The following is a 27304-nucleotide window of genomic DNA, read 5'->3' on the forward strand; positions in this document are numbered from 1 at the left end:
TGAGGCTTTCAAAGAGTTGTCCCAAATAAGCATAAGACAGCAGAGCCTCTCACCAAAAAGATTCCCCCAGACTCATTTAAATACAGAAGATGGTCAGGTGCAGTGGCTCATGCCTGCAATCTTAGCATTTTGGGAGGTGAAAGTGGGAAAATTGAGCCCAAGCGTTCAAGACCAGCCTGGGCAAAGTAGTGAGACTCCATCTCTATAAAATATTTAAAAATTGGCCAGGCAAGGTGGTGCATGCTTGCAGTCCCAGCTACTCAGGAGGCTGAGGTGGGAGGATCCTTTAAGCCTGGGAGATGGAGGCTGCAGGGAGATGGAGGCTGCAGTGAGCTGTGATTGTGCCCTGGTGCTCCTGCCTGGGTGACAGAGCAGAAGTGCCAGCCTAATGTCAGTGCTTAAAGGACAGGGCCAACTCAGGTATTTCTACATCACCATGAAAAGCTCACGGGGGTGGTGGGAGGAAGTAGATACTGAAGTCATCTTTTTCTGAAGTAGTCACCTCTTTGTTCCAGAAAAAGTTAAAATAAGGCATCCCTCTCCTGGTGTCTTCTCCCCCAAACTCCTCCACAGCTTTTTTAAGATTCCAGAGCAAAAATAATGGCAGAGTTGGCACGGTCACAAATAACTGATGGTCACAAATGCATGATTATCAACATAAGATCATTTATATTTTAAAGTGTGGTGTACCAAAATAAGTAAAACATGCATACACAGGTGAACAGAGGTTGCCGTAGAGATGGCCAGCCATATTGCACTCAGTTTTATTGTTTGTCATTGCTTGGAAGCACATTCACTGTAATTCTCATCTTCCCAGAATACTAAAACACGCATGCACACACACAGGCTAGACAACAGTCGAGTGTCACGTTCCTATAACATTTAGGTTATGCTCTTATTTCATTTGTGCTCTTGGAACCATGAAAACTCAGAGCTGAAGGATCTCTCTGTTCAGAGTATTATTCAACCTATTACTTTTATAGCTGTAGAGAATGAGGTCAAGGCCAGAATGGAGGCTAGGAGGAGGGTTCTGACCAGAACCCGAGTGTGCCCCTTTTCCTGAGGGTAAGATGGTATGAAAAAGACACCAAGCTGCAGGGTGTGGTGGCTCATGCCTGTAATCCCAGCACTTTGGGAGTCCGAGGCAGGCGGATCACCTGAGGTCAGGAGTTCAAGACCAGCCTAGCCAACATGGTGAAACCCTGTCTCTACTGAAAATACAAAAATTAGCCAGGTGTGGTGGTGCATGCCTGTAATCCCAGCTACTCAGTAGGCTGAGGCAGGAGAATTGCTTGAACCCAGGAGGCAGAGGTTCCAGTGAACCAAGATCACAACATTGCACTCCAGCCTGGGAAGCAAGAGCGAAACTCCGTCTAAAAAAAAAAAAAAAAAAAAAAGAAAAAAAGAAAAGAAAAAGATACCTGGGAAATGCAACCTTCAGACCAAGAAAGGACTCTGCGACATTTGAGAATGATATCTATCACACATAAAGCACCATTTTTAGGACATTACAGAGCTCTGGGATGTGAATTTTTCCTTTATCTCTAATTTGTTCATCTAAATGCTTTAAGAGTGCAAGTATTTTTTGAAGCTATACTTACAGTGAGATTATTGACAGCTGTAGTTTTTAAAATTGTGCTTCCAAAATACACACATAACTCCTAATTTCTTGAGAATACTCATAAAATTCTAACTTAAAAAACAGAAAAACCAGACACACTTTCCACAAATCCTACTCAAGAGACTGTTGGAGGAAAAGTGGGGGCAGAGAGCAGAACAAATGTTAGAAGAGTGAAAAAATAAGAAACATCACAGCATTCCAATAAGAAATTAAAGACGTCTCTTCTTTCCTCAAAAAGCTCTCTGGAGCATGGTGCAGTGGCTCACACCTGCAATCCCAGCACTTTGGGAGGCTGAGGCAGGAAGATCACTTGAGCCCAGGAATTTGAGAACAGCCTGGGCAACATAGCAAGACCCCCATCTCTACAAAAAATGCAAACATTAGCTGGGCGTGGTAGCTCACGCCTGTAATCCCAGCACTTTGGGAGGCTGAGGTAGGAGGATTTCATGAGCCCAGGAGTTCAAGACCAGCCAGGGCGACAGGGGAGGTCTTGTCTCTATAAAAATAAAAAATTAGCCAGGTTTGGTGGCATGTGTCTGTAGTCCTAGGTACTCGGGAGGCCGAGGTGTGAAAACTGCTTAAGCCCAGCAGGTCAACGCTGCAGTGAGCAATGATCATGCCTGGGTAACAGAGCGAGAGACCCTGTCTCAAAAGAAAAAAGCTCTGTGGAGAACACAGTAGCTGTGGATTCAGTGCACTCTTCTTGCATGCTCAGATCCCTTTGCTGCAATTAGGGCTTCAGATGTAGTCAACGGCAAGTAACACATGCACTGAATACATTTCCTTATTATCTATTTAATAAAGTCAATCCCATCAAAGTAGCCTACTTGCTGGGGTCTGATGCTACTGAGCAGTTCCCTAGCCTATTATCCCCAAGTTTCTGTTGCAGCTTTCTGCTGAGTTTTAACATCGGAAGAGATACAGCTTTGGAATATGATTATTACAAATTCTTCATTCTCCAAATGCATAAAATAATCTTTTTTAGCTTCTTTTCTTGTCAATAAAGTGATTCACCTAAACACTGGCTATTTCCACAATAGCATAATCTGAGGCTTTTGGTGTTTCTATGTGCTGTAAAAATGGGGAGGCAGCCCTTGGCTTTGGTGGTTGTGGAAGATAGAAATAGAGTAATGGAAGAAGTACACTGTACCAGTCAATGCAGGTGATGTCCCCTGTCTTCTTCAGCAACAGAATAACAACCTCCAGTTTTTCGATTCTGGATGAAGACTGGCCAGGCGTGGTGGCTCATGCCGGTAATCCTAGCATTTTGGGAGGCTGAGGTGGGTGGATCACGAGGTCAGGAGGTCTAGACTAGCCTGGCCAACATAACGAGACCCTGTCTCTACTAAAAATACAAAAATTAGCCAGGTGTGGTGGTGGTCACCTGTAACCCCAGCTACTCGGGAGGCTGAGGCAGAAGAATTGCTTGAACCTGGGGTACAGAGGTTGCAGTGAGCTGAGATTGTGCCACTGTAGCCTGGGTGAAAGAGCAAAAGACCATCTCAAAAAAAAAAAAAAAAAAAAGACGAAGAATTACCACAAATAGCTGAAATCTGAAAAAAAAAAATCATAAAGTCAGTTAGCTTTGTTAAACTGGTTGCTTTCAAACCTCATGCCAGAACCACTAATAAAGTAGCAAACCCAGCAAATTTGCAATATCTGCTGCCTTGCCCATCCTGTGATAGACAGCCCTTCACAAACTAAAATGTCATTAATCCCGCCATGGCAGGGTAGAAAGAGGTAAAGCAAAGGAATGAGATGATCCAGAGCAGGGGTCGCCCTCCCCCATCCCCAGTCTGCAGACTGGTACTGGTTCACGGCCTGTTAGGAACCTGGCAACACAGCAGGAGGTGAGCATTGGGTAAGCCAGCATTACCGCCTGAACTCTGCCTCCTGTCAGATCGGTGGCAGCGTTAGATTCTCATAGGAGCACCAACTCTATTGTGAACTGTGAAGGTTCTCCTTAGGAGAATCTAATGCCTGATGCTCTGTCACTGTCTCCCATCACCCCCAGATAGGACTGTCTAGTTGCAGGAAAACAAGCTCAGGGCTCCCACTGATTTTGCTTTATGCTGAGTTGTATAATTATTTCATTATATATTACAATGTATTAATAATAATGAAAATAAAGCACACAATAAATGTAATGTGCTTGAATCATCCTGAAACCATCCTCCCCAGCCCCTGTCCATGGAAAAATTATCTTTCATAAAACCCGTCCCTGGTGCCAAAAAGGCTGGGGACTGCTAATCTAGAATAACCTGATTTTTAGAGTTTACCCTACCCACATAATTCACTCCTTTGTATGATAGCAATACATTTCCTTTCTTTACAATTTTTAATTTATTTTTATTTTTTGAGACAGGGTCTTAGTCACCCAGGATGGAGTGCAGTGGCACCATCTCAGCTTATGGCAGCCTAGAACCTACTGGGCTCAAGCAATGCTCCTGGCTCAGCCTCCCAAGTAGCTGGGACCACAGATGGATGCCACCACGCCTAGCTAAATTTCTTTTTTTTTTTTTTTTTTGGTAGAGATGAGGTCTTGCTATGTTGCCTAGGCTGATCTCCAACTCATGGGCTCAAGTGATCCACCTGCTCAACCCAAAGTCATGGGATTCCAGGCGTGAGCCACCAGGCCTGGCTCACATTTTCTACTTTTTTTTTTAAAGGTTACATATAATCATGTTCATTAGAACTGAAAAGTGAAATGTAGTTTTCTTTTATGTAAACAGATAAAATTGCTTTTAGGCACATGTTATAAGAAAGGGTGTGGCTCTGGAGAGAAGATCTAGCTAAAGGTACCCCTACTTCCTACATGAACTTGGGCAAGATGCCCAGCCTCCTGAGCAGCTGCTCTATCATCTGTAACATGAGAGTGATCAATACCACTTCCCAGAGCGTTATCACAGAGGACAAATGAGAATCTACCTGAAAGCCCTTTGTAATTTCTGAAGTCCCATATATATTATTGCTTTTATGAGTTTAGAGCAGTGCACAGTTTTTAATAATTATTAAAGCATTTTTGTGACTTATGCTTGTAATCTCAGCACTTTGGGAGACCAAGGTGGGAGGATGGCTTAAGCCCAAGAGTTCCAGACCAGCCAGGGCAACATGGTTAGACCCTGTCTCTAACAAAAATCCAAAAATCAGCCAGGCATGGTGGTGGATGCCTGTACTCCCAGCTGCTCAGGAGGCTGAGATGGATGGGTCACCTGATCCTGGGAGACTGAAGCTGCAGTGAGCCGTGCTCATGCCACTGCACTGCAATCTGGACCACAGAGTGAGACCCTGTTACCAAAAAAAAAAAGTCAAAGTCAAAGGGAAGAGGAGGGAACAGAAAGGAAGGGAAGGGAAAGGAGGGGAGGGGAGGGGAGGGGAAGGGAGGGGAGGGGAGGGGAGGGGAGGGGAGGGAAGGGAAGGGAAAGGAAGGGAAGGGAAGGGAAGGGAAGGGAAGGGAAGGGAAAGGAAGGGGAAAAATGAGCTTAAAGCTAGAGAGAGGGGCAGGAAAGGTAGTAGTGTTACCAAAAGGACAAAAAGTTCGCTGGTTTCAGAACAATTTCCTTTTGGAAAGAGAACAACCCTCTCTGCCTCTGCCCCATTACCAGCTGGGCACAGAGAAGCCTACTGCCTGGGAAAGAGAGAAGCAGAAAATAACTTCAGCCAGGTTAGTGCTATAGAAAACCAACACCAAAATGTTGTCAGGTTCTAGGGTAAAAGGAAGCAAGATTCTAGAGCTGTTCAGGAGTTAGGACGTAGATTTTCTATGGCAACGGGAGAAAAACTGGACGGTCCCCAGAAACCCTGGTTTCAAACATTGTTCATTTTTAACAATACCAAAAAGCTATATTTACATTTAAGTTTCTTCTATGGTGTTGTTACATATTGTTTTACCATTTTATAGGGTAGCTAACACAGGCAGTGATCAGATCAGCGGGGTGGCTGGTGAAACTTTAACTGAAGATCCAGAAATAGTGAGGGGTTCACGCCATTTCTGTAAAGGTCACCTATGTACTACTCATTTTCCCTGCTTTTCTATTCCCCCTTCTTGTTTTCATCTGCCGTCATCTCTTTTTAATTTCTGTATTTCTCTCTCCCCTATCTCCTTATTACACTGAAAGAATGTGCAATTTTTAAAAGGTGCAACAAGAAAAAGTTTAAAAACGTATAAATACGCATGTTGAGATCCATTTTTGTCCAGTTAAGGAAACTTTTTTTTTTTTTTGAATTGGAGTCTCCCTCTGTCACCCAGGCTGGAGTGCAGTGGCGTGATCTCAGCTCACTGCAAGCTCCGCCTCCCGGGTTCACGCCATTCTCCTGCTTCAGCCTCCCGAGTAGCTGGGACTACAGGCACCCGCCACCACGCCCGGCTAATTTTTTGTATTTTTAGTAGAGACGGGGTTTCACCGTGTTAGCCAGGATGATCTCGATCTCCTGACCTCGTGATCCACCCGCCTGGGATTACAGGCGTGAGCCACCGCGCCCGGCCCAGTTAAGGAAACTTTTTAAATGATGAGGTCTGTGTTAGCACACACGCAAACAAACAAAAAAACTATAAGCATTTCACAGGATGGATTATCTATTTTTGGATTTAAAGAATTATGCAAATGCAACAGGGTTAAAAGTAATAAATGTATGCATGTGGAGTTTTTACAATCCGTGTTCCTGTCGCTTACTACCTAGGATTAGAAATTTAACAAGGCGGCTTAGGCCCGGGTCATCCTTTGGCTCTGCAAGTGTTTGCAGGCCCCTCAGCGACGCCGCCTGTGCCGCACTGCGTGCCCGGCGTGCTGCGCTCAGTCGTGGCCTGCCTCCGCGCTGCCGTGCCTAACTACCCTTTCCAGCAGTTCTTGCAGCGGCGCCTGGGCCACGGGCCTGGAACTTCTGGCTGCTCAGAGCGTGCGCAGGGTCTGCAGGGCGGTCCAGTCTCCTGCGGCCTCGCGGCTGTGGCTGCAGCGTGGCTGCGCACAAAAGGAGACAAAGCTTTTGTTGATTTCCTGAGTGATGAAATTAAGAAGGAAAGGCAAATCCAGGAGCATAAGACCCTCCCTAAGATGTCTGGAGGCTGGGAGCTGGAATTGAATGGGACAGAAGCTAAATTAGTGTGGAAAGTTGCCGGGGAAAAGATTACTGTCACTTTCATTAACACAGCATTCCATCAACATTTGACGGTGAGAAGGAACTCTCACAAGGGCAGAAGGTTGAAGAACAGGAGCTTCAACTGACATCAACTCCCAATTTTGTGGTTGAAGTCATAGAGAATGATGGCAAGAAGGCCCTTGTGTTGGACTGTCCTTATCCAGAGGATGAGGTTGGACAAGAAGAGAAGGCTGAGAGTGACATTTTCTCTCTCAGAGAAGTTAGCTTTCAGTCCACTGGCGAGTCTGAATGGGAGGACGCTAATAATACACAACACAGATTCCCTGGGCTGAGCCTTATATGACCATCTGGTGGATTTCCTTGTGGACCAAGGGGTGGACAACACTTTTGCAGATGAGTTAGTGGAGCTCAGCACAGCCCTGGAGCAACAGGAGTACATTACTTTTCTTGAAGACCTCAAAAGTTTTGTCAAGAGCCAGGAAAGCAGACAAACACTGAAAACTGTAGTATTATGGCAGGCGTTAGCCAGTGAAGGAATCCTACTCTGAAGCCAGACACATGTGCTTTGAAATGATTATCCTAATATCATGGAGAAAAAATAGCAAATTTAAATAATTTCTTTTGCACTGTCGTTTATTATCATTTGTTTTTTTTCTGTAAAAATCCATTATTTCTAGATTTTTGTAAAACATAATAAAAAATAAAATTGGTTTATCTCTTCCAAAAAAAAAATCAAGGCAAAAAGTTTGAATAATTACTGAGCCAAGTAAGCTTCTATCTTAAGAAATGAGAAACAGTAAAGTACATGTGTAAAAGCACTTCTGCTTGTGGCCAAGGTGGAGCAACAAGGACAAGACTTACCTCCTGCTTGAAACAATAGAGCCAGGCAAAATACATGCAATGACAGTTTTCAAAACAATGAACATCAGAAAATGAAGGGCAGTGGATACAAATGAGGTGAGCCTGTTAGCAGTGGCCACTCCGTCCAGGTCTGCAGCAACCTTAATTCTTGCCTCCTCAGAATAAAGAATTTGACCGAAGGGCATAAGGCAGAGAAAAAAACCGAGACAAGTTTTAGATTAGGAGTGAAAGGAAGTAAAGTACACTTGGAAGAAAGCCAGGTGGCAACTTGAGAGATCAAGTGCACCATTCAGCCTTTGACTTGGGGTTTTATACATTGGCATGCTTCTGGGGAATTGTGTTTCTTCTCCCCTGATTCTGCCATTTTCCATTACTCTACTTGCTTGAGCCCATTTGCCCAACTCCTGAGATCTTATCAGGAAGCTGCGGATCACCGCCTTCACGTGTTTCTATCTATGAGGAGACTGCCTTTCCCGTGGGCCCACTGAGACCAATTGTTACTTTAGTTTTATTTTATTTTATTTGTTTTGTTTTGAGACAGAGTCTTGCTCTGTCACTCAGGCTGTAGGGCAGTGGCATGATTTCGGCTCACCGCAACCTCTGTCTCCTGGATTCAAGAGATTCTCCTGCCTCAGCCTCCTGAGTAGCTGAGATTATAGGTATGCACAACCACACTCAGCTAATTTTTGTATATTTAGTACGGATGGGGTTTCGCCATGTTGGCCAGGCTTGTCTCGAACTCCTGACATGAGGTGATCTGCCTGTCTCAGCCTCCCAGAGTGCTGGGATTACAGGAGTGAGCCACCACACCTGACCCAATTCTTACAGTGTAACAATGGCCTGACCATCACCTGATGGTCACCTGACATTCCTGGGGGTGGGGAGCCTCTCTCATGTCTGCCTGACTACCTATTGCTCATGTCTGCCTGATTATCTACTATAACAAGCCCTAGGAATTTCCAGGTTCCTTGCCTTAACCTATTTTCCAGCCCACTGCTCAGGGAGGGGAACCCAGGCAGAGCCTGGCAGCCTCCCCAAGTTGAGACAGAGCTGAGAGTCCACAGAGACCAGCACAGCTAGAGTTCATAAGACAGAGAATGAGAGAGGAGAAAGCTGCTGACAGAGAACCGTAGAGACTGGCAGAGGGTCCTCCCAGCATCTTCAGCAGAGTATCAATCACTGCATATGTGTGAATACACTACTTGAGGCTGGGGCAAGAACCATCCGAAAGGATTGTAGGAAATGGTGCGGAGCATTCACTCACACAGGGTGGGTAACAGTGGCTGATCTCGCCAGCCAAATAGAAATGCTCATAATTCACACGTCATTGGATAGAGAACTCAACAAATCATGAAAACAAGACCTCAAAGGATCAAACTTTCTAAGAAAATAAAATGTGTCATACAACCAAAGCAATCTACAGGTTCAGTGTAATCCCTATCAAAATACCAGTGATGGCCGGGTGCAGTGGCTTAGGCTTATAATCCCAGCACTTTGGGGGGCCAAGGAGGAAATGATCTCTTGATCCCAAGAGTTCAAGACCAGCCGGAGCAACATAGTAAGACATTATTTCTATAAAAAAAAAAAAAAAATTAGCTGGGTGTGGTGGTGCACAACTGTGGTCTCAGCTACTTGAGAGGCTGTTAAGGGAAGATCACTTGAGCCTGGAGATTGAGGCTGCAGTGAGCCGTGATCATGACACTGTACTCCAACCTGGGCAACAGGGTTAGACTCTGTCTCAAAAAACAAAAATTACCAAGGAGGCCAGGTGGCTCACGCCTGTAATCCCAGCATTTTGGGAGGTTGAGGTGGGTGGATCACTTGAGGCCAGAGTTTGAGACCAGCCTGGCCATCATGGTTAAACCCCATCTCCACTAAAAATACAAGAATTATCTGGATGTTGTGGTGCACATCTGTAGTCCCAGCTTCTTGGAGGCTGAGGCACAAGAATCACTTCGACCCAGGAGGCAGAGATTGCAGTGAGGCGAGATTGTGCCACCACACTCCAGCCTGTGAGACAGAGTGAGACTCTAAAAAGAAAAATATGGCTGGGGGTGGTGCTTAAGCCTGTAATCGCAGCACTTTGGGAGACCGAGGCGGGTTGATCACAAGGTCAGGAGATCGAGATCATCCTGGTTAACACAGTGAAACAGCGTCTCTACTAAAAACACACAAAAAAAAATAGCCGGGCGTGGTGGCACTTGCCTGTAATCCCAGCTACTTGAGAGGCTGAGGCAGGAGAATTGCTGGAACCTGGGAGGAGGAGGTTGTAGTAAGCCAAGATGGCACCACTGAACGCTGGCGCCAGAGCGAGACTCCGTCTTCAAAAAAAAAAAAAAAACAATTACATGCTTTACAGAAATAGAAAAAACAATCCTAAAATTTATATGAAATCACAAAAGATCCAGAATATCCAGTCTGTCCCTGGATCTAAGGAACAAGACAATAAAAAAAGAGACTCCTAAAATCCAAGAAATCTTGAGCAAAAAGAATAAAGCTGGAGGTAACACACTAAACCACTTCAAAATTTATCATAAATCTATAGTAACCCAAACAGCATGGTACTGGCATACAAACAGACACATAGGCCAATGCAACAGAATAGAGAGCCAGCAAATACATCTATGTATTTATATCCCACTGATTTTCTACAAAGGTGCCAAAAACACATAACAGGGAAAGGACAGTTTCTTCAAAAAAACGGTGTTGGGGAAACTGGATATTCACATGAGGAAGAATGAAATCAGACCTTTATCTCACATCATACACAAAAGTCAACTCAAAATAGATTATAGACTTACATGAATGTCCTGAAACTATGAAACTACTAGAAGAAAACATAGGGAATAAGCTTCATGACACTGGTCTGGACACTGAATTTTTGGATAGGATCTCAAAGGCAGAAGCAACAAAAGGAAAAATAAAATGGGATGACATGAAACTAAAAAGCTTCTGCACAGCAATGGAAATAATCCACAGAGTGAAGAGACAACCTACAGGATGGGAGAAAATATTTGCAATCCATGCATCTCTAAAGAGTTAATATTCCAAATATATAGGGAACTCGACTCAATAGCAAATCCAATTAAAAAATGGGGCCATGGTGGTTCTTGCCTGTAATCCCAGCACTTTGGATGGTAGAGGCAGTAAAATTGCTTGAGCCCAGGAGTTCTAGACCAGTCTGGGCAACATGGTGAAATCCTTTCTCTACAAAACAATGCAAAAAATTAGCCAGGCATAGTCATTCATGCCTGTAGTCCCAGCTACTTGGGAGGCTGCCATTGAAGGGCCTCTTGAGCCCAGGAGGTCGAGACTCCAGTGAGCCATGATGTTATCGTGCCACTGGCATTCCAGCCTGGGTGACAGAGTGAAACCTTATCTCAAAAGGTTGGGGGGTGGGGGCACAGAACCGAATAGACATTGCTCAAAAGAAGGAATATGAATGGCCAATATATCTATGAGAAAAATGCTCAACATCACTAATCATCAGTGAAATACAAATCAAAACCACAGTGAGATACCACCTCACACCTACCTGATGGAATGGCTATTATCGGAAAGGCAAAAGATAACAAGTGTTGTTGAAGATGTGTTGAAAAGGGAACCCTTGCAGGCTGTTGATGGGAATGTAAACTAGTGTAGCCATTATGGAGGCTACATATGGAAGAACGTATATGGAGGTTCCTAAAAAAATTAACAATAAAACCACCATATGATCCAGCAATCCCACTACTGGGTATATATCTAAATGATATAAAATCAATATGTTGAAGAGATATCTGCACTCCCATGTTTATTATAGCACTATTCACAATAGCCAAGAAAGAGAGAAACAAATGCATCCCAGATCAAAAGTTCCAGGTTACCTATAGGAATGCAAAAATATCCAGCAACCAGTAAAGTAAAATGCACAATGTCTGAGATCCAACCAAAGATTACCAGAAATGCCTTTGCAGGGAAAAAGGACCCATAATAAGGAGAATAATCATCAATCAAAACTGACTCAGAACTGATAAGCATGTTAGAATTAGCAATGAAGGACATTAACACTGTTATTATAACTTTATGTGTGAGATATTGTGATAGAAGAAGTATATATTTGGTCTTTGTTCCTGGTTCCTGGCACAAAATTCTTGTAATTTCCTGAATGATGAGGTGAGAGGATCATCCTGTTATTCATAATATGCCTCTTTCAACCTTCCCTGGGTTTATGCTAATGAGATGATGCTCGGTGGGCCCCTAGATAGCTTCAGATGAGGGCTGTTTGCTAGCCCCACTCTGGGCCTCTGGAAAGGGTAGAGGGTTTGGAGATTGAGGTAATCATCAATTTCCAGCCAATGACTTCATCAATCATGCCTACATAATGAAAAGTCCATAAAAACCTCTGAATTAATTAAGGGTTTGGAGGGCTTCTGGGCTGCTAAACGTATCAGCGTGCTAGGAGAGTGCCCCTTCCACATCTAGTCCTATACATCTCTTCCATTTAGCTGTCCCTGAGTTGTATCCTTTATAATAAACCAGTAAGGCTAAATAAAGTGCCTTCCTGAGTTCTGTGATTCATTCTAACAAATTATGAAACCTGAGGAAGGGGTTGTGGGAACCCCTGATTTATAGCCTATCAGACAGAATTATGGGAGGTCTGGGGTTTTCAATTGGTGTCTCAAGTGGAGGCAGTTTTGTGGGACCAAGCCCTTATCTTGTGGGGGTCTGACACCAATGCCAGGTAGTTAGTGTCAGAATTTAATTGAACAGTTGGACACCCAATTGGTGTCTGGAGAGTTGGAGAACTGGTTGTTGATGTGGAAAAAACCCACACATTTGATGTCAGAAGTGTTCTGAGGAGAAACAGTTCACAGTATGCATGTGTTAAAAAAGTTAAATGGAGACTTTGAGGATATAAAAAATACATTGAATGGAATTAATAGCACATTAGACATTGCAGAAGAAAATAGTGAACTTCAAGACATAGCAATAGAAACAATGGAAAACAAAGCGCAAGGAGAAAAAAACCTCCACAAAAATGAAAACAGCATCAATGAGCCGTGGGACTTCAAGCAGCCTAATTTGTGAATAATTTGTATCTTTGAAGGAAAATAGAGGAGAGAGTCAGAAAAAAAAAACACATTTGAAGAACAACCAGCCAAAATTTTTCCATATTTGATGAACCTACAGAACCAGGAGACTCAAAGGACTCCAAGCACACGAAGAAAATTACACCAAGGCATACCATAATCGAATTGCTCAAAACCAGTGCTAAAGATAAAATTTTAAAAGCAGCCAGTGGGAAAAATGGAACATGCTATGTACACAGGAACAAAGAGAAGGGAGATATCATATTTCTCACTTGAAACAATGCAAACAAGAAGACTGGGAAGCAACATCTTCAAAGTACTAAAAAGAAATAAAAAACTGTCAACCTTCAATTCTATACCCATGACAATATCTTTCAAAAAATAAGGTGAGTCTGGGCATGGTGGCTCACACCTATAATCCTAGTGCTTTGGGAGGCTGAGGTGGAAGGATTGTTTGAGCCCAGGAGTTCAAGGCTGTAGTGAGCTATGATTGTGCCATTGCACTCCAGCCTGGGTAACAGAGAGAGACTCTATCTCTTAAAAACAAACAAACAAAAAAGATGAAAGAAAGCCATTTTCAGACATACAAAAACAGAAAGAATTAATCACCAGTAGATCTGTACTACAAGATATGTTCAAAGACGTCTTTCAGACAGAAAGAAAACGATAACAGATAGAATCAGGAATGAAGAGTGATGGAAATGGTAACTGCATGAGTAAATACATATGATTATTTTTCTTATTATTTAAGTCTCTTTAAAAGCTAGGCGAGGTGAAGTGGTTCACGCTTATAATCCCAGCACTTTGGGAGGCTGAGGCAGTCAGATCACTTGAGCCCAGGAGGTTGAGACCAGCCTGGGCAACATGGCAAAACCCCATCTCCCCCCAAAACACAAAAATTAGCCAAGCATGGTGCCATGCAACTGTAGTCCCAGCTACTCAGTAGGCTGAGGTGGGGGGATCACCTGAGCATAGAGAGGTCAAGGCTCAGTGAGCCACAATCGCACCACAACACTCCAGCCTGGGTGACGGAGTGAGACCTGCTCTCAGAAAAAAAAAAGATAACTATTTAAATAAAAATAGTCCAATGGTCCAAGATGCTGCTCAGAGGCTTCTCCAGCTGGTAGAGCTTATAGAAGTGATGACTGAAGACCTCAGCCATCATCATCTGGGAATGAGAAACAAAGAGGGAGCTAGTCAGTCTGCAAGGTCTCCCCAGGCCCTTCCACCTACTTTCCCCTGAATCCCACCCAGCCTCCATCTGCAGTCTCACTCTCTCTGGCAAGATACCCATCTGTTTGGACAGAGCCACACATAGATCTGAGATCTTGCCCTTCTTGGGGACCACGAACCAGTGCAGAAGGATAAACAGTAACAAGAAAAGACCAAAAGGCCATTTGGTGAGTTAATGCTGGAAGACTTGAGGTATGACAGATAATCAAACTCTGACTATGTGTCCCTCATTATGTCCCCATGTCCCCACTGCCCCAGTACCTGCTCTGGCTTGTGGTGAGGATCCACTTAAAATGGAGCATTTACAGAGTTAAAAGCTGACGAGGCCTATCCTGGGAGACAGGGGAGATTAGATACATCTCTGCATTTCTTTTGATACAGATTCAATATTTTAAGAGCCTTTACCCTAAACATGACCTCACACTTTTTATGATAATAAAAATTTAAACTCACAGTACTGGATGATGTGGCTTCAAGAGTGGCTAGCAACCTTACAATTTTTCCAAACAGCCCCATCTCATTATAACACACGGCATCATTCCAAAACAAAATAAAAGAAAAAAAATTGATTACTATGTCAACCTTGGCATACATATGCCAAATTGTTTCTTGATAAGACCTAAGTATTAGGTAGAAACTTGAGAAAAAATGATTTTCTCAATTTCAAATTCTTACCATGAGAATTTTTTAAGCTCATGAATGTATATTTAAACAATCTGAGTATTTCCAAAATAACTTGACTGGCTTTTAAACTTTTCTTCTTAAGAGGTCAACTTATTTATCTACTAAGTACCTCCTTTCTTCTCTCAAATTGTTTCATTCAGCCTATTTGTCACATATGTAAAAATAGATATAATGGACAATCAACTACCTGCAATGTTACTACCATATAGCTTTGAATTTGGGAGGTATATCATTTCAGAAAATGTTAGGTCATTGCAGTAGTGAGTTAGCTTGCAGTTTGAATCATCAGGAAGAACACCAGGATTGTAGCTATGAAAACATTAGTATGGTTTACCTATTAATACTTCTCACATTCAAGCCCCAAATGAGGGCAAACAACTATCCAGACTTGGGATATGTCTCTTAATGAGAATCTTTCCAAATGCATGCTGTAGGTTCTTTTGACTATCCTATCCCTGAACTTCTAGTTCAGTGAAATATTGGGGAATTGATTGCATTGGCTTAGAGAAGTCACAGTTCACCATGCCTTCATTTGACTATGTTCCCGTTACACAGTTTTTTCAAACTAATTACTGCCTTTTACCTTGAATAGTTCTCCATTACCATCATATGTTCCATGTGGCCCTAATCTTAACTTCTGATTCATACTCCTAATTAAGACTGAGACCTTTTTCAGAGTTAACTATGAGTGTGCTCAATGTTAGAAATATGTTATTTTCTACTTCTGGCCAAAATTCAAACTTTAATATTAGTTGTAAAATTAGCATAAGAAAGTTCACTCCTTTGAGAATAATCACTATGTGCCAAGGCCCCACAAAATCCCACATTTGCCTTCATCCTGGCTCTTTTTTTTTTTTTTTTTTTTTTTGAGACAGAGTCTCACTCTGTTGCACAGGCTGGAGTGCAGTGGTGCTATCTGGGCTTACTGCAACCTCCGCCTCCCTGGTTCAAGTGATTCTCCTACCTCAGCCTCCCGGGTAGCTGGAATTACAGGTGCATGCCACCAGGATGGCTAATTTTTGTATTTTAGCAGAGATGAGGTTTCACCATGTTGGCTAGGCTGGTCTCAAACTCCTGACCTTAGGTGATCTGCCCACCTCGACCTCCCAAAGAGCTGGGATTACAGGCATGAGCCACTGCACTCAGCCTTAGTTCTATCATTTTTGACATAATCTTAGTTTGTTAAGAAACATTGCACATAAACGATTTCATCCTCATAAAAATATTCCATAGTTTCTTCCTATAGACAGACTTAAATTCACAAAATGCCGAGTTGCTGTGTTCTGTTGCTGATTACACAAAGGAGGCAAGCACTCTTAACTTCGCAGCTCTAAAGCATTCACATTAATGTATTTTGCTACTGACAGTTCTAGCTTGGAATAGATTCCTAGGCTGAAGGAGTGATTATAGAAGACCAGATTTCTTAAGATAGGTAATGAAAAAGAAGGTTGTTATTTGCTTAGCTGAATTATTCTTTTTCATTATGAGTGCCTTATATAATTAAACAGCATGGGCTTGAAGTTACTTTACACTAAGCAGGACTCATGTTTTCTCTTTTAATTGTTTAATATGATTAATTTGAAGAAGAAATAAAAATGGACATGAACAGACACTTCTCAAAAGATGACATTTATGCAGCCAAAAAACACATGAAAAAATGCTCACCATCACTGGCCATCAGAGAAATGCAAATCAAAACCACAATGAGATACCATCTCACACCAGTTAGAATGCCAATCATTAAAAAGTCAGGAAACAACAGGTGCTGGAGAGGATGTGGAGAAATAGGAACACTTTTACACTGTTGGTGGGACTGTAAACTGGTTTAACCCTTGTGGAAGTCAGTGTGGCAATTCCTCAGGGATCTAGAACTGGAAATTCCATTTGGAATTTCCATGGGATATACCCAGCCATCCCATTACTGGGTATATACCCAAAGGACTATAGATCATGCTGCTATAAAGACACATGCACACGTATGTTTATTGCAGCATTATTCACAATAGCAAAGACTTGGAACCAAACCAAATGTCCAACAATGATAGACTGGATTAAGAAAATGTGGCACATATACACCATGGAATACTATGCAGCCATAAAAAATGATGAGTTCATGTCCTTTGTAGGGACATGGATGAAATTGGAAATCATCATTCTCAGTAAACTATCGCAAGAACAAAAAAGCAAACACCGCATATTTTCACTCATAGGTGGGAATTGAACAATGAGAACACATGGACACAGGAAGGGGAACATCACACTCTGGGGACTGTTGTGGGGTGGAGGGAGGGGGGAGGGGGGAGGGATAGCATTGGGAGATATACCTAATGCTAGATGACGAGTAAGTGGGTGCAGTGCACCAGCATGGCACATGTATACATATGTAACTAACCTGCACATTGTGCACATGTACCCTAAAACCTAAAGTATAATAATAATAAATAAATAAAAAATCAGGCAAAATATATTTGTAACAATAATAAGAATATGTTTTGAAAGACATGAATAACCTGAACATTTTATTAAATTACAGTTTCTCGTAATGAGAAACTGAACTGAAAGATACAGATCATCTGTCTCCATTAATAGTTTGTTCTTCTTAGAGATCCCTGGGATCACACCTTAAAGCAGGGTATTAGTATTCACATTTTAAATAATCTTTGGCTGTTGCTAATAAGCCACATTTCAAATAAATGTATCAGTTACTGAGAGTTCATGTTGCTAATAAGCCACATTTAAAATAAAGGTATCAGTTACTGAGAGTTCAACAAAAACAGATTCCTTTTTCTTTTTGACTCTATAATCACTCATGCTTCTATCCATATTTATCGACTGCCCACAGGCTCAATGTTGTCCATAAGCCTATTTTGTTTGGTCCACATAATGTCTACAATTTTGGAGTTATTTTTCTCTTCAACAGGTAACAGGCAATCTCCAGTTTATCACGGTCCCTCACCTCCCTCAAGATTAATCCAAATCTCATTTGACTAGTTTCTGCAGTATGTAAAAAATGAAGAGAAGGGCTAGAGTAGGTGAGGGTGAGGCAATCTTCATATGGTGTTTCCAAAGCTGAGAAAGGCATGTGCCTTGATTTTAATCACAGGAGAACAGGGAGTGAGCCACTTGACCTGAACGGGAACTGAACAGAATGAGAATCAGTCTAGTACCTAACAATATAGATTGGTGTACTAGTGAAGTAGTAAGTGGTTGTTGGGTTTAGGAATAAGTGAGTAAGGAATAGAAAGCAAGAATGGAAAAATAGCATATGCAAAAGTCCTGGGGTGATAGAGAAATGCTGAGATTGGCATAACTAAAAAAATAGGAAGAAGAAGAAAAAGACTGTAGCCTGAATGCAGAGACTGCAGGGGAACCTGGTGAGAAAAAAGCTGGAGCAATGGGTAGGAGAGTGAGATGGAATAACTACAGCATAAGTAAAACTACCTCCTAAGTATTGTTAGTAATATAAATATTTACATCAACCCAGCATTTATATTTGCATTTTAAAATCATTATGGAAAGTTTCTAAAGGTACAACAGTAGACAGAATAGTACGTATAATGAGCCTCTGTGTATCCTTCACCCAGCTGTAACATAATTTTGCTTTATCCAGATTCATCTTCTTTTTCCCCTCATACTGTTTTGAAGAAAAACCTTAGAAATCCTATGATCTCATCTATAGGATATTTGTTTTTAAGGTAACTTCCTACTGTTGTGGAAAAAAAGTTTAAAATTAAATGTAAAGGTGGACTGTGGTGGTTCTCACTAGCGATCTGGAAAAGCATAAGCATTTCCAAATGGGCTTTTCCTCTACAGCTCAGCACCTCTGATTCTCTCACTGGTCCAGGTAAAAGGAGGAAAGGTTCCTTTCCCTCTAGACAACACTGGCAGCAGCTTCCACTGCTACTCACCTAAGGACCTCAGACCTTTGTTTCAAACAGAGTTTTACCTGCCATGAATGGAGATGCAGTTCACGTAATGAAAGGGGAATCCTTGGGTCTTCAGCTCTGTACCCTCGGTTTCCTGGATTTAATTCCAAACTCTGTGCTTTTACATACGGGTAATTTTGTTTACAGTTTTCTGCCTAGGATGGTCTAATCTTTTTAAAAAACAAAATTAATACAAAATAGAAACAGAAATAGTAATGAGTCAGTTTACACTTTAGAAATGTTTACTTTCCACTTAAAAAAAAGACATTAGTTTTACATGGTCCTGTTTGCTCATTTAGTGGACACTTACTATAGACTGGAGCTTGGTAAATATTTTAACTTAAAATCCAAAGACTGTTTTAAGAATGAACACACTGGCTGGGCACAGTGGCTCACACCTGTAATCCCAGCACTTTGGGAGGCCGAGGTGGGTGGATCACCTGAGGTCAGGAGTTCAAGACCAATCTGACCAATATGGTGAAACCCCATCTCTACTAAAATTACAAAAATTAGCCAGGTGTGGTGGTGTGCGCCTGTAGACCTAGCTACTCAGGAATGTGAGGCAGGAGAATCACTTCAACCCCTGGAGGTGGAGGTTGCAGTGAGCCGAAATTGTGCCTCTGCACTCCAACCTGGGCAGCAGAGCAAGACTCAGTCTCAAAAAAACAAAACAAAACAAAACAAAAAAAAGAATGAACAAACTATGCCATGTAAGTGATGAAGGCTGGGTGTCACAAGAGAGCATTCAAGGTTTAAATAATATTCTGGGCCTTTCCAAAGTGTGAATTGTACCTATAAAAAAAAAAAGACAAGCTTAGGTACCGTAATTCTTGTTAAGAAAAAAATATTTTCCCTCTATGAGACAAATAAAACCACATGGTATAATTAAGTACTGCAAATCACTTAAATAGGCACCAAAAGTTCTGGCATTTTTGCTTGATAAAATTTCTTCCTAAAAAAGTCTTTTACTTTGGCAAGAAAGTTTTTATTTTAATTTCATAAGTAGATTAATAGTTTCAACATACATCAAATTAGACAAGACCTTTTGAAAAATTGCATATTAATTAGAGACAGAGTAGAAGTTGTCCTAAGAAGAATTTTAAATCACAAGATAATTTTAAATTATAAAACTAACAGAGTTTTCTAGTTCTTATTTGAATACCAAAAGGGAAAAAGACCATAAAATGCATTAATTAATTAATTGAAAAATATCATTTTTAAGCCATAAAATAATTCATTTTTTAGGAATTTTGCAAGAGAAATTAACTTTCAAAAAATTTCTTTGAAATATGCCATCCAATATGTTAACCACTAGCCTTATGTAGCTGTTTGAATTTAAATTTATTAAAATTAATAAAATAAAAAACTCAAGTCCTCAGTCTCAATAGACACATGCAGCTAGCGGTTATCACACTGGACAGTACATACACACAGTATTTTTAACATCACACAACATTCTGGTGAATAATGTTGCTTTAGAAGACACAATTAACAAAAATTTATGCTGAAAACATTATAAAATTTTCCATGGTATTCTCATGATTTTTAAAAAATAACAACACAGAATGATGATCTCCCCCTTTCTGAAGCACTGTGTGGGGGTCCTTAGCCTGGGGCTCATGAGCCTGGGTGCCTGAAATGGTTTCGAGTGATGTTTGGTTCTTGTGCAGCCATGTGGGGGAGGTTTCAGTCTTGAGTTTCAAGCTGTCTTGGTCTGGAGTCGTCTGGTGGTTATCAGTGGTATTGAGAAATGGACCCCAGTGGGGAAACCTCCTCACCACTTTCCTTCTTATAGGTGTCCCTGCTAGCTTGGGAGAATTGAGGGGAGGGTGCTTGGAGCCTAGAAGGTCATGGCCTGTGATGTGGCCCTTCTTGGAGCCTTGGAAAGTGGTCACATCTGGAAGAGACATAATATGATGGGGCCTCTGTCCTTCCATCCCTTACCTTGTATCATTGGCTGGAGGGGCAGGTCAGTTCTCAGCTATCAGGATGCAGCCATTGGGGGTTAGCTCCCAGGGGTCACCGCAATGACTTCCCGCCCCCTTGGCTGTCTCCTGCACACCAAGAGCTCTATGGGTGGAGGAAATATCTTCCCCAGAGGTGGCCTCAGGCTTGGCCCCACCTGGGAGTTTTCAGGGCCTGGAATGGGTGTCCGAATGGGGATGACTTGGCGACTCCCCAAACCACTTTCTGGAGTCCTCTTATTCTTAGAGGGTCCAGGAGCTGTTCATCCTCCCTGGGACTCTAACTTCCTAGGCCGATGGTCAAAAGGGAAGGGGTTGGTTACAGCTAGTTTTGTATGGGGCTCCTGAGCCCAAGGCAGGAGCTAGAGGCTGGGGTATTAGCTCTGGGGGAGTGCCTGTGTGCCACACCTCTTTTCTGGAGTCCTCTCAGACAAGAGACTGGTTTGCAGAGGTGGCAGATGCCCTGTGGACATACCTTGTGAGCCCCCCTCCCTCCCACTATTCATGGCACCCTAGGATAGGGGTGTGTGCCAGGAAGTGTCACCTCATCTGGGGGAGGTCAGGTGATGAGGGGGAGCAACAGCTGGCAGTGGCGGGTGTCAATTGCCCTTTCCTGGATGGGGAGGTGTGTGGTCTGCTGCCTGGCCAGAGAGGGGCAACATGGGGGCAGGCCACCATCTCTCCAGCCACAGCTGGGATAGGAGACCCCCTTTCTTCTCCCCTCACTTTCTCCATCCCTTTCTTAAACACCGCACCTCATTACTTGCCCTCTTTGCCACCGGTTCCCTCCAAGGAAAAGAAGAATTGCTGGAAACCCACCCCCAACCAGAGCCCAGGTCCCGCCCCGCAGCCCTCCCACAGCCACTCCCAGGAGCTAATCCTTTCTCCCTGTTACTCTCTCCTAGAATTTTGTAGCCACCTTGGCTAATGGCATGAGCCTCCAACCACCTTTTGAAAAAGTAAACATCCTTTTGTGAGACCCCCTCCCCACCCCGACCTCCACATCAACATATCTCGTCACACATCTGGCCCTTTCTCGGGGTCTATCCAGCCCTCTTGCTTCAAACCAGTTTACCCCAGGCCCTCAGACACTTAGGACCAACCCCTCCAGGTTCACGGCCCCAGCTGGCCTCCCCCAGTATTGCGGCTACTTCCCTAACTCCACCTCCAGCCCCCCTTTGCCCTTCCCTGTGTCTGCCCCTGTTTTCCTTCCCCTCCGCTCCCCTGCTGTGGGCTGAGCTGAAGGCGGGGGCAGAGAGACTGGAGAGATGGTAGGCGTGGCTGAGGTATTGGGGTGCTCCCCTGGATGGTGCTCTGGGGGGTCCTGCAAGTGAAAAATTGAATTATTAGGTTTTGGGGTTCCTGGGGGGCAAGATGGCAGGTAGGGGCTGTAGGGTTGTCATGATACACTTTTGGGGCGTTCTGTACTACACTTCAGGGAAAAGTAGAGACCTGGAGTTTTAAGAGGCTGTGGGGAGCCCCCATATCTGACCCATGCTCCCGTCGGCCCCTCCCAGGTTTTCTGTGGCCAAGCGGAAAGCAGCGAGCCCAATGCTCAGGACAGGACGTCCAAAGATTACTACTTAGACTCCTATGCCCATTTCGGCATCCACGAGGTGAGTGTGGACAGCTCCCCAAGCCGGCGAACCTTAAGGGGGTTAAACGTTGGGGAGAGGGTTGGAACCTAATTTCCCACGCATGCGCACTGCGTCCCCCGGTAGCAGGCCGCCCCTGTGCCCCTCTGCTGTGCACCCACCAGGGTCGCCTCGCCCAGCCTTTGCGTAGGAGACCGAGGTTAGTCTCAAGCTTTGCAGGGGCCCCTTGCTGAAGGCTAGGGTGGGAATGCGCATGCGTGCCTGGGGCCTTAGCCGGAGGTCAGGCATGGCCCGCTGGTATCTCCCGCCCTCTAGAGACCGGTGGTACAAATGCGCCCCGGCCTCTCCAGGACTGACAGCTTCTGGACCCTTGTGACTCAAAACACTGAGATCCCAGAATGCAGCTGGGGTGGCCTACTAAGGAATTTTCTTCTTTCCCTGAGGCCACTTTCATAAAATTGTGGCAAAATATACATAAATTACCATTTTTTTATTTTTAGAGACAGGGTCTTCTTCTGTTGCCCAGGCCGGAGTGCAGTGGTTGCAGTCACCAGTCACTGCAGCCTCGACCTCCCAGGCTCAGGTGATCTTCCCACCTCAGCCTCCAGAGTAGCTGGGATTACAGAAGCACACAACCACGCCCGGCTAATTTTCTTATTTTTTGTAGAGGTAGAGTCTTGCTTTGTTGTCCAGGCTGGTCAACAGCCTCCTGGGCTCAAGCTGTCCTCTGGCTTTGGCCTCCTGAAGTGCTGGGATTACAGGCGTGAGCCACCGCCCCTGACCTGAGGACTTTTAAAAGCCAGGGTTTCCTGGTTCTCAGGTAGCAGTGGTAACATCTGGCTTAGATGAGAGTTTCGTCCATCTAGTCTGCTTTTACAAATAGGGAAACTGAGGTGCACGGAAGGAAGTGAGAGAGCCTAGAGCTGTCCCTGGCCCTCTGAGCTGTCAGGACACCCTGTTCTCCAGCTGAGGATGTAGGGCCCCTCAGACGTCTTTGTGCTGCTCTTCCCCCACGAGATGCTGAAGGACGAGGTTCGCAACCTCACATAGCAACTCCATGTTTCACAACCGGCACCTCTTCAGGGACAAGGTGGTGCTGGACGTGGGCTCAGGCATGGGCATCCTCTGCACATTCGCTGCCGAGGCCAGAGGCTGAAGGGTCATCGGGGTGAGTCTCCAGGGTGGCCCAAGGGGCCCGAGCCTGGGGGACACAACGGGGACCCACTGGGGCTCAGGGATTGTTTGGAGGGGGATGGGGGCTGAGGATGGGACTGAAGGGGGGGGGTCTGACGCTCCCTTCTTCCTGGGCCCTCAGATCGAGTGTTCCCATATCTCTGATTATGCAGTGACGATCGTCAAAGCCAACAAGTTAGACCACGGTGAGCCCAGAAAGAGGATGGATTTGTGGGAGTGGAGTGGGCAAATGCCCTGCTTCCCCAGGGGCCCCCCGAAGAGTTGTGTGGTCTACAGATGGGCCACAGATTCAGCAGCTCCTCTCCCATGGTCTTTTGGTCTGTGCCAGCAGCCTAAGAATCCAGTGTCAAAGCCCTAAGCTTAGCACCTCAGTCCTAAAGTTAGGGCAAGAACCACTCTCTAGTTTCTTGAATGAGTAACAGAGTCCCATGGTTGGCGGCTGAGGGCCCACAATGTGATTCCCAGCTGCCCTCCTCTAGTTTAACCAACACTGACTTCCAGAAAAGTCTGCACCTACAAGCACATATATGAGTAACGTTTACATTTACGCACATAATTTTCACGCCAGTAGCATTTTGTACCAGGCTCTTGCCCTTGGCTTCTTTCATCTGTGTATTGTGTAGTTTGACACTTTCCAGGATGTTGAGGTATTGCACTCTTTGCCACTACCACCATCATATGTACATCCCCCAGCTTTTTAAACCAGTCTTCTGTTGATGGGTGTTTAAGCTGCTCTGAGATTTTCTTTCTTTTCCTTTTTTTTTTTTTTTTTTTTTTTTTTTTGAGACAGGGTCTGGCTCTGTTGCCCGGGCTGGAGTGCAGTGAGTGGTGCAATGATGGCTCACTGCAATCTCTGCCTCCCGTGCTCAGGTCATCCTCCTACCTCAGCCTTCCGAGTAGCTGGGGCTACAGGTATGCGCCACCATACCTGGCCTTTTTTTCTTTTTTTTTTTGGTGGAGGCGAGGTTTTGCCATGTGGCCCAGGCTGGTCTTGAAATTCTGGGCTCAAGCAGCCATCCTCCCACCTTGGCCTTCCAAAGTGCTGGGATTACAGGCATGAGCTACTGCGCCCAGCCTGCTCGGAGATTTTCATCCCCTGCACATAATGTCATTTCATACACAAACTAATATATTTGTGAGGTCAATTTATAAAAGCATATTGCTTGGGCAAAAGGTTAGTTAGTGGCCAGGGCAACTGGCCATGCCCACTCCCTCACCTTTATGCTGCTTAGGGTCCACCACGTCCACTAGGAGCTCCTTGATGGCCACATCTTTGATGCAAGACATGTCAAAGCCATACAAGTTCTCCCACCCTGGGGAGGCAGGCAGAGAGAGTTGAAATCAAAGAGAGATCATCCCCTGGACCTGGTGCAGGACTCTGGAGGCCAGAGTGTTGGCCTGAGGTCTCAGAGCCTGACCTGTCATCCAGAGGTGGTGCTAGAGGCACAGAAAAGCCACTTTGTCCTTTAAATATCTTCGTGAGCTCTGCCTTGTGACAGCCATGCTTCACACTTGGTGCCAGGCTCCAGGAACAGTGGTGAGCAAGGCAGGCTGGCCCTGCCCCGGGGCACATCCTCTGGAGGACACACTGAAGCAGGCAGCTCAAGGCTCGCAGCATGCGCACTGGAAGGCAGGACTCCAGGGCGACGAGCCAGTGCACATGCAGACAGACCACCACAAAAGAGCATGGGGACAGCCTGGACTCAGAGATGTGCCTGTGGTCCCAGCTACTTGGGAGGCTGAGGCAGGAGGATCGCTTGAGCCTGGGAGTTCAAGGCTACAGTGAGCTGTTATCCCACCACTGCACTACAGCTTGGGCAACAGTGTTTGTTTGTTTGTTTGTTTGTTTTTTCTCTGTTTTTTCTTCCTAGACCCTGTTTTTTTTTTGTTTTTTGTTTTTTGTTTTTAAGTATAGTGATAGTGAGTATTTATTGAGCTGGAGCTAGGGGGGTGGGGTTTTGTATGGGGGGGAAGAGGAATTTGTTGAGGGGGAGAGGAAGTTGTTGAGTGGCAGAGGAGACGAAGCTGAAAGGGCAGGCACCCCACCCAAGCCACCCTCCTGAGAGCATGGGGAGCTGGCGCAGGGTTTGAGGTCGGCGTTTGGGTCAACATTTGAGGTCATCACGTTAGCGGACTTGTCAAGAAGGGTTCAGGAAGAGGACAAAGCAGGGCCCCTGCATTTGAGTGAAGTTTGGCCAGGTGGGGGGCGGGGCAGGAGTGGGCACTGGACAGAGTTAGGGTGGAGCTCCCAGGTTTGGGTGTGAGAAAGAAGGGAACAAGGAATACAGGCTTGAACCTGGGGCAGTTTGTTTGGAGCCAGACAGGCAGGATGAGAAATGAATGAGGAGCCGAGGCCAGGCACCAGTGAGTGAGGACCAGCAGGAAGGGGACAGCAAGGTCACGGGCCCTCCAGGAGCTGGCGAGGGTCGGGAGGAGGAAATGAAGTGGGGTGGAGACACATCCGGAGCTTTCCCTCTCCTGTCCTGCAGGAGGTGGACATCTACACTGAAAAGGTGGGAGACCGGACTTTCACCCCTGCTTCTGCCTGCAGGTGAAGCAGAATGACTATGTGCATGCCCTGGTGGCTTACTTCAACATCCAGTTATAGAACTGATAACAGGTGAGCTTTCTTGGGGGTCACATCCTCCACCAGAGATTTCAATGGAATGATCCCATTTAGCCCCCACTGCAAACTCATGGGGCTCTGTTATTATCCTTGTCTTGTGGGGGTGGAAAGTCTCCATCATGCAGTGTTGAAATCAGAATTTGTACACGAAGACATAGCCCTGAATCATTCATATTGGGACCCTCTTCCCCTTCTCTGACTCTGTGCCCTCATTCTTCACTCTCTCTGGGTCTCTATCTAACCCCCATCCTGTGCCCTGACCCTGCTCGGGCTCTGTCTTTCCTCCTCTTTCTAGGACTCTGTCCTCCCTCATTCCTGTGCCCCTCTGTCTGGGTCTCTGTCCCCTTCTCTGGGTGTCTTTTGCCCTCTGCTGTCTGGTCCTCGCCATCCTGTCTCTGATCTCACTGGGCTGATGCAGATGTTGCTGTGTGGCAGGGACACCTCTCCTCCTCACAAGACTCTGCCACTTTTCCCTTCCAGGAGGGCATCCTGGCCATTTCACATGGGGACTTGAACTTGCCCTTGGACAAGTGTAGCAGCTTCTTCCTCAGAAGCTGCTACAAGATTGGACCTCATGTCCCTGCCCTCTTCGTGTGCTTTGCCAAGCCTTCCTATTCTACTCAGGGCTGTGAGATGGTGGTTGTCCTTCCAGTTTTTGTCAAAAATAAATTATTTTAAAAATTTTATATTAAAAACATTACCAAGTATTCAATTGTCTGTTCTTTTACTTGAGAACTAAAGTTCTAAGTAAAGAAGATTTGGTTCAGAGATCTCTGTGGTTTACAAATTGAGGAAGGGTATTTATTTGGAGCATCTTCAAGAGCCTGTTACCTGGACATGTAACATATTTGAGGATATCTGTAAATATGATTCCAGCAACTTGCATTTTTTTCTCCTATTGTGAAATCTGGTTATTCCAGATAATCATGTGTTGACGGTCATGGAGTCTTTCCAGCGAGTTCCAGAGAAAGGTACAGTCTAAACTTCACCTGTGTCTAGGAACACCACCCTCTTCTTGCTTCTCACCTCCTATTGCTCCTTTCAAGTCTTTTTTGTTGGTTTCTCATCTACGTATAGACAGTTTTTTGTCACACACCCACCCCCAACTTTTTTTTGAGACAGTGTCTTGCTCTGTTGCCTAGGCTGAAATACAGTGATGCTACCATGACTCGCTACAGCCTTGACCTCCTGGGCTCAAGTGATCCTCCCACATCAGCCTCTCTAGTAGCTAGGAATAAAGGCATGCACCACTACACCTAGCTAATTATGGGGTCTTGTAACCTTTCTTTTCCCAAAGGTTACTGAACTGCTGCCTAAGCCTATGTACCTTGATTTTAAAAAGGCCTCTGCTTAAGACTTGGAGAGGTTTAGTGGCACCTATTGTCATCCTGTGTCTTAAAATATCTTGAGTTTGGCATAAAAAATGATAAG

At 44.5% G+C, this 27304-nt stretch overlaps 2 pseudogenes; both read left to right on the forward strand.

Moving 5' to 3' along the window:
* The first annotated feature begins 5097 nt into the window (after positions 1–5097).
* On the forward strand, positions 5098–7266 carry LOC100452151 (complement component 1 Q subcomponent-binding protein, mitochondrial-like; annotated as a pseudogene).
* A 14460-nt stretch (positions 7267–21726) lies between these two features.
* LOC100451781 (protein arginine N-methyltransferase 1-like) lies at positions 21727–26855 on the forward strand (annotated as a pseudogene).
* The last annotated feature ends 449 nt before the right edge of the window (positions 26856–27304 follow it).

The sequence above is a fragment of the Pongo abelii genome, chromosome 18 (genome assembly GCF_028885655.2).
Source record: "Pongo abelii isolate AG06213 chromosome 18, NHGRI_mPonAbe1-v2.0_pri, whole genome shotgun sequence".
In the NCBI taxonomy this organism is placed as follows: Eukaryota; Metazoa; Chordata; class Mammalia; order Primates; family Hominidae; genus Pongo; species Pongo abelii.